Below are 7,404 nucleotides of genomic sequence, written 5' to 3' on the forward strand. Positions count from 1 at the left end.
CGAGCTGCGTCGTGATATAGCCCAGTACAGAGGCGCCGCACACCCGCTATGCTTCACGAATGAAGTAATGGATCATAAAATCCCAGAGGGCTTCAAACCCGTAAACATCGAATCATACGATGGCACCACAGACCCGGTGGTATGGATCGAGGACTATCTCCTTCACATCCACATGGCACGCGGCGATGATCTACACGCCATCAAGTACCTCCCGCTCAAACTCAAAGGACCGGCCGGGCATTGGCTTAACAGCTTGCCAGCAAACTCAGTCGGTTCTTGGGAGGACCTGGAAGCCACATTCCTCGATAACTTCCAGGGCACTTACGTACGACCGCCGGATGCCGACGACCTAAGCCACATAATTCACACTACAAGAAATATGTCAACTTATGACCTTCTGTCAGTGACCCTCGAAGAATTGGTCATAAATTTATGACCATTTTAGACCAATTGGTCAAAAGCTGTTCAGGGGGCTTCAAACCCTAAACCATTGCGACCATTTTGGTCAGAAAGGTCGTAATTTCCTTACACGAAATGGTCACAAAGCAAACAGTGCTAGTCCGCTGCCTTATTTCTAGTTGTTAATGACCAATATAGATGGTCATAGCCTTTTAGATTGTGGTGGGTTGTGATGACTAGGCGCCATCTCATCAGTTTTGCCTATGTGTCATGTCCATGTGGCAGTTTTTGCCCTAGGTTGTGAAGCAACCTATATTTCTATCATTCCAAAAATTCCCAAAAAAATCTCATAAATTCTTTGGGTCATATCTTCATCAAATATGTAAAAATCCTTCCTTTCCTAGTTCAAAACTAATTCAAAAATATTCATTTTCCTATTATGTTCACAACAACACTTTATGAAGGAAGTGCTATTTATATATTCTTGATTGCCCTACGAATTTTTGGGCACTCTTTCCTATCCAAATCATTACTGCATGACAAAATTCAGCTCCATTTGCCTAGCAAATCTTCCTCGGCAAATTTTCAAAGTTTTTGTCCACCTAGAAGCATTGTGAAGGAAGTACCTTTTTTATATCTCTAAATGACATGAAATTTCTACAGTTTCTTCATATGCCCAAATTATCACCCTCCTCCAAATTGCAGCTCAGTCAAATCATCTATGTGAGCCCAGGTTCAATTTATATTTTATGGCCAAATTGGCACGTTGCAAAGCAAGTGTTATATATACCCCTCCTATTACCCTCAAACTTTTCGGGCACTCTTCCATACCCAAATCATTGCCACATGATAATATTCAGCTCAATTTTCCTAGTAAATCTTTCTCGGGAAATTTCCAAAGTTTCTACCTCGAGAGAAGCTTTGTGAAGTAAGTACTAGCTAGGCTTATCCAAATGATCTGAAAATTGACCAGCACATGACCATACCTAAGTAACTTACCTACACCAATTTTGAGCTCATTTCATTCATCCAATCTCTCTCACTAGTTTTCCCAAGTTTCTATCCATAGAAGAGCATTGTGAAGGAAGTACTACTTTGGCAGTCCAAATGGTATAAATTTCTACAATGCTTTTCTATGCCCAAATAACCATCCTCCACAAAATTTCAGCTCAATCCATTCATTATTTTGAGCCCAGCTTCAACATTCATATTTTTGTCCAGCGTGGTACTTTGCAAAGCAAGTACCACCTAGGATCCTCCTTTTGAGCTAAAAATTTGTGAAGACATTCTCCTTAGTAGATGATCATCCTCAGCCAAAACTCACGCCCATTGGCCATGTGCATTTCCCGTACCGCTAATCAAACACTTGGCTGCTAATTCATGTTTGAGCATCGATCAGTCTTCTCGTGAGAATCTTATGTTGTAATTTTCTTCCTAGCACCAACCTGGGGAGTTCCCAACCCACTAGACATGCCTAGGCCGCCCAGAACACATGGCAACGCCACGGTCACGCGGTGACCACGCGGCGGGCATGCGAGCTTACGCGCTCTAGAGTTGGGGCCATCGGCCACTGTCCAAACCTCGATGTCTCTCCATAAAACCATGTATTTCGGATTAAATAGGTACTTATGTAACTAGAAATGATTTTTGGAAAAAATAAATAGCAAACTATGAGGCAGCTACATTTCAAATTTGACCCGCTTCCAACTGAATCGACGGGAATTTGTCTTTTTCACCAGAGGTGGATCAAAAATTTTGACACCCAACCATTTTGTCAATTGTGCACTAAATAGGTCCTAATATTTTAGAAAAATGATTTGGTCCAATTTTGCAACAATTATTTGGTAGTTCCTTCACAAAAAAACCTCCTTTCGGGCACTCGGAAAATGAAAAATGGTTTTTTCGTCCAAAGAAAATGAAAACTTCCTTAGGCAACATTGTTTGCCATTCCAATATGCACCCTTGTGCATAATATGAGATCATTTGAATAAACTATTCCACGAATGTGGCCATAAGATTGATCATTTGGCTTGAAAGCCATGAATCTTCAGAGATGATAGCTCATTTCTGAGAACACTTCTTAAAAATAATTGCCGTATTACAAGTTTGTTATTTTTCCTGGGAACTTGGCCACATATAATAACACAATGCGAAGGTTTCCCAATTTTTTGATTTTTTTTGAATTTTTTCTGCCCGTTTCAGAATGTGGTCAAAACGGCGGGAATGACCGTTCCTAGCTAGTTGTTGAATCTTGGAATTTTTTCGGTGTTTCTCTGATTAAATAGATACTTATTTACCTAGAAATGATTTTTGGAAAAAATAAATAGCAAACTATGAGGCAGCTGCAGTTCAAATTTCACCCGCGTCCAACTGAATCGGCGGAAATTTGTCTTTTTCACGAGAGGTGGATCAAAACTTTTTACACCCAACCATTTTGTCAATTGTGCATTAAATATGTCCTAGTATTTTAGAAAAATTATTTGGTCCAATTTTGCAACAATTATTTGGTAGTTCCTTCACAAAAAAACCTCCTTTCAGGCACTCGGAAAATGAAAAATGGTTTTTTCGTCCAAAGAAAATGAAAACTTCCTTAGGCAACATTGTTTGCCATTCCAATATGCACCATTCTTCACAATATGAGATCATTTTAACAAACTATGCCACGAATGTGGCCATAAGTTTGATCATTTGCTTTGAAAGCCATGAATCTTCAGAGATGATAGCTCATTTCTGAGAACATTTTTTTAAAATAATTGTCGTATTACAAGTTTGTTATTTTTCCTAGGAACTTGGCCACATATAATCGCACAATGCGAAGGTTTCCCAATTTTTTGATTTTTTTTGAATTTTTTATGCGCGTTTCAAAATGCGGTCAAAACGGTGGGAATGACCGTTCCTAGCTAGTTGTTGAATCTTGGAATTTTTTTGGTGTTTCTCTGATTAAATAGATACTTATTTACCTAGAAATGATATTTGAAAAAAATAAAGAGCAAACTATGACGTAGCTGCAGTTCAAATTTGACCCGCTTCCAGCTGAATCGACGGGAATTTGTCTTTTTCACCAGAGGTGGATCAAAATTTTTGACACCCAACCATTTTGTCAATTGTGCATTAAATATGGCCTAGTATTTTAGAAAATTGATTTGGTCCAATTTTGCAACAAATATATGGTAGGTCCTTCACAAAAAAAACTCATTTCAGGCACTCGGAAAATGGAAAATGGTTTTTTCGTTCGAGGAAAATGAAAACTTCCTTAGGCAACATTGTTTGCCATTCCAATATGCACCCTTGTGCACAATATGAGATCATTTGAACAAATTATGCCATGAATGTGGCCATAAGATTGATCGTTTGACTTGAAAGCCATGAATCTTCACACTTGATAGCTCATTTCTGAGGACACTTTTTTAAAATAATTGCCGTATTACAAGTTTGTTATTTTTCCTAGGAACTTGGCCACATATAATGACATAATGCGAAGGTTTTCCAATTTTTTGATTTTTTTTGAATTTCTTATGCCCGTTTCAAAATGCGGTCAAAACGGCGGGCTTGACCGCTCCTACCTAGTGGTTGAATCTTGAAATTTTTTTGGTGTTTCTATGATTAAATAGATACTTATGTACCTAGAAATGATTTTTGGAAAAAATAAAGAGCAAACTATGAGGCAGCTACAGTTCAAATTTGACCCGTTTCCAACTGAATCGACGACAATTTGTCTTTTTCACCAGACGTGGATCAAAACTTTTGACACCCAACCATTTGGTCAATTGTGCATTAAACATGGCCTAGTATTTTAGAAAATTGATTTGGTCCAATTTTACAATAAATATATAGTAGGTACTTCATAAAAAAACTCATTTTGAACACTCGAAAAATGAAAAATGAAATTTCGGTAGTTAGGCATTGAATCTTACAAACATTTCAGAGTATCTCTGATGAAATATATACTTTAGTATCTATAAATTATTTTTAGAAAAATTAAATAGGTACTTTAGTACCTATTAATGTGAAAAAAGTAGAAGAAAACAAAAATGTAAACACAATTTGTTTTACTTTATTCTCATTGGTGGAACTAGCTCTCACCCGGATCGATGACGTGGCGGCCATCCATCCATCCATCCAACCCCTTGCCCTAAAAAAAATCTACCCATCCCCTGCCCTCGTCTCCCACCCACCCACCAGCCCGACCCCTTCCCTCCCCTCGCATCGCGCCGCCACCCATCTAGCCATCCCGCCCTCCCGCATCACGCCGCCATCCACATCCATCCCCTGGCCGCTCTCCCCCATTCCGAGCACTTGACGGCGTCGGCCCGGCCCCCAAAACCCCCGCGGCGGCCACCGCATCCCTCCATCGTTCGCCGTTGCCGTCGCCGCCGTGCGATGCACTTGGGGATCTGCTTCGTGCGACCCCAAGCGGCCCTTCTCCTCCTCGCCCTCCCCCGCCTCCCCGCGCCGCCGCACATGAAGAAGGCCAAGCTCCCCACCGTCTCCTCCTCCTCCGCCGGTCACACCACTCATCCCCTCCTCTCTCTCCCCCGCACACCCCAGCGCTCCCCGATCCAGATCCCTCCCCTCCCCTCGCCGCCACCCACCCCTCCCCCGCCGCCACCCACCTCCAACACCCACCCCTCCCCTCGCTGCCACCCACCTCCGCCACACCTCCCCTCCCCACCTCAGATCCTCTCCCCACTCCCAGATCCAACTTGCCACCGTAGAACGAGGAGGTCGCGGCCAGGATCTTCGAGACGCGGTGGTCGTCGACGCGGGGTCATCAAGCGGGGCCGGCCATGGAGGCGGTGGTCGTCGACGCGGTGTCCAAGCTGCTGAAGGCCGGCATCGCGCTGTCCGAGATCTCCTCTGCTCCCTGGGCTGGTGAGTCGCCAGATCTCCGCTGCTCTTGTTTGATTCGCTTGAGATTTCGCTGGGCGTTATGCATATGCGTGACCCTCCCTGTTCGATGCCCTCGAAGGTGAAGACGGGCTGAGATGGCAGGCTGCTTGTTGCCTCGGCCCCGAAGATGAAGATGAAGGTGGAGGAGAGCGAGCGTGGGTGAGATGGCCTCTCGCAGCATGTCCGACCGCCCCTACTCCCCCGACGAGCGCATGCTGCAGCTCCTAGGCAAGGTATGCTTCTCCCTCTGTCCTTCCCTTCCCCTACTGTTGCTGCTCTCCCCGGTCTCACTCCTCATCTTGTCTCTTGTGCAGGGTACACGAACTCCACTTCTTCCACCAGCCACCCTCCCCTCTGCGCCCAGCTTGTGGAACACCTCCACACCATCTTCGGAGCCGCCTGCTGGTGAGATTGGTGTTCATTGTGGCGCAATAGTGACTACACATGCCATCGAGTTAGTGATGTAGTCATGTAGGCAGCGAAGCTTAAAGTGTTATGTTTACTTCACATAAACTGAAAAGGGTATCATTTCATACTTTTCGTTTGGTTTGTGAATCTGCTTCACTTAAATTTCAGCCTGAGCTAGTAGTTGACTAAAGGAATGCTCGTACATTTAGAGATATTATATCACTATGCTAATGTGTTTCAACAAGGGAGTACCGTCTACTAGTCTGTTAATCTATGAGCGATGGATAGTTTAATCACGGCTTGTTTCTAGACTTGTATTAACACAGCATTCCCCTTTTAAAATTTCTACTACTATTCTGTTGAAAGAGATCTCAACAATGCTGTTTTAGTGAGCTTATTGTTGTCGGAGACTGGGTAATGATAAAAGACTGCCACGATTAAGTTCAGAAACGATAGTATGTGCATTCGTCTAGAGTTCATTTAGCAAAGTTCAGAAACGCAAACAACATCAGTTCATTAGTTACACTAAGCATTTGCCTGCCTAAGTTGTATTTAGACCAAAATTTGCTAATAGACACCCCCCTTCACAGATCTGCTATTTTTTGGCGTGCACATAATATGTATGTCTTAACAGTTTCCAGCAGTTGTGTTCTATTGTTTGATTAAATGAATCAAAACCTGAAGGAGATCTAGATTAACAGTAGAATCACATAGTTGTAATTACCCGAGAAATTTTAACAGAAGCTCACTGTTATGTCCTCCATCGGGCGATCTTGTTTGTTATCGTAGTAGAATTTGGTGTGCTTGAATAAAATGGCGCTCATTTGCATCATTGTATTTCTGCAGAGTTTTAAGAAGAATTCTGGTACGAACGCACTGACCGTATACTTGTACATGTGCAGCTGAGGAACATCATGTGGGCTACTTCCAAGCATGATGTGTACGTGATGTAGAACTATTCTGTGATGCATTGGTCGTCCTTACTCCGCAAAGGAAAAGAAGTGCTCAACGTGGCAGGCCCAAATCAGGTGATCTACCACAGAGCGATGTGATAGTCCTCTATCGTCGGAATTTCGGTCAATCTCTGATCCACTGTGCGACCACACTGTGCAGGATATGCAGGGAGGTCGGCCCTTGTCCAGGGGAAGATCAGCACCATGACGGTGAAAGACAACCTCGGCAGTGCCTTCTAGCAAGATTTCAATCATAATCTGTGCATACTTGTTTATGATATGTGTGTGCCTCCATCAATCCTCTTTGGCATCATAGGATACAAGATACCAAGACTAGCAGTTCTTGTCTTGCTCATGTTTTGTGATCTCAGCTTATCTAATAAAACTGGCAATTATAGGATACAAGATACCATAACTACATAACTGGGGTCATTTGCGTTACTGTAGTTGTGCCGTCTGGCTAGTGTGCTAATATGGGAGCCACAGCATGGCATCCTTCTCCATTGTAGATCCATTGTATTTGCATGCTGCTATATTATGTCAAGTTGAGTGAAGCAAACATATCCTGGTGTGTGTGTGTGTGTGTGTGTGTGTGCTAACATCTCCTAAATGCTCCTACCAACTTTCTGACTTTGGCAAATGATTTGAGTCCTCTCACCTGGCCTAGGAGCAACACCACTGCTGATGAGAGCAGATCCTTTCCCTCAATAGATTAGCATCATTCCATTCTTACTGTGTAGTAGAATTGGTAGTG

General features: G+C 43.0%; 1 long non-coding RNA gene across 1 annotated transcript; it reads left to right on the forward strand.

Moving 5' to 3' along the window:
• The first annotated feature begins 5,601 nt into the window (after window positions 1-5,601).
• LOC125547649 lies at window positions 5,602-7,103 on the forward strand. Its single transcript, XR_007300718.1, has 3 exons — window positions 5,602-5,694; window positions 6,600-6,725; window positions 6,811-7,103. It is a non-coding gene; the product is annotated as an uncharacterized LOC125547649 (long non-coding RNA).
• The last annotated feature ends 301 nt before the right edge of the window (window positions 7,104-7,404 follow it).

Source organism: Triticum urartu, chromosome 3 (genome assembly GCF_003073215.2).
Source record: "Triticum urartu cultivar G1812 chromosome 3, Tu2.1, whole genome shotgun sequence".
NCBI lineage: Eukaryota > Viridiplantae > Streptophyta > Magnoliopsida > Poales > Poaceae > Triticum > Triticum urartu.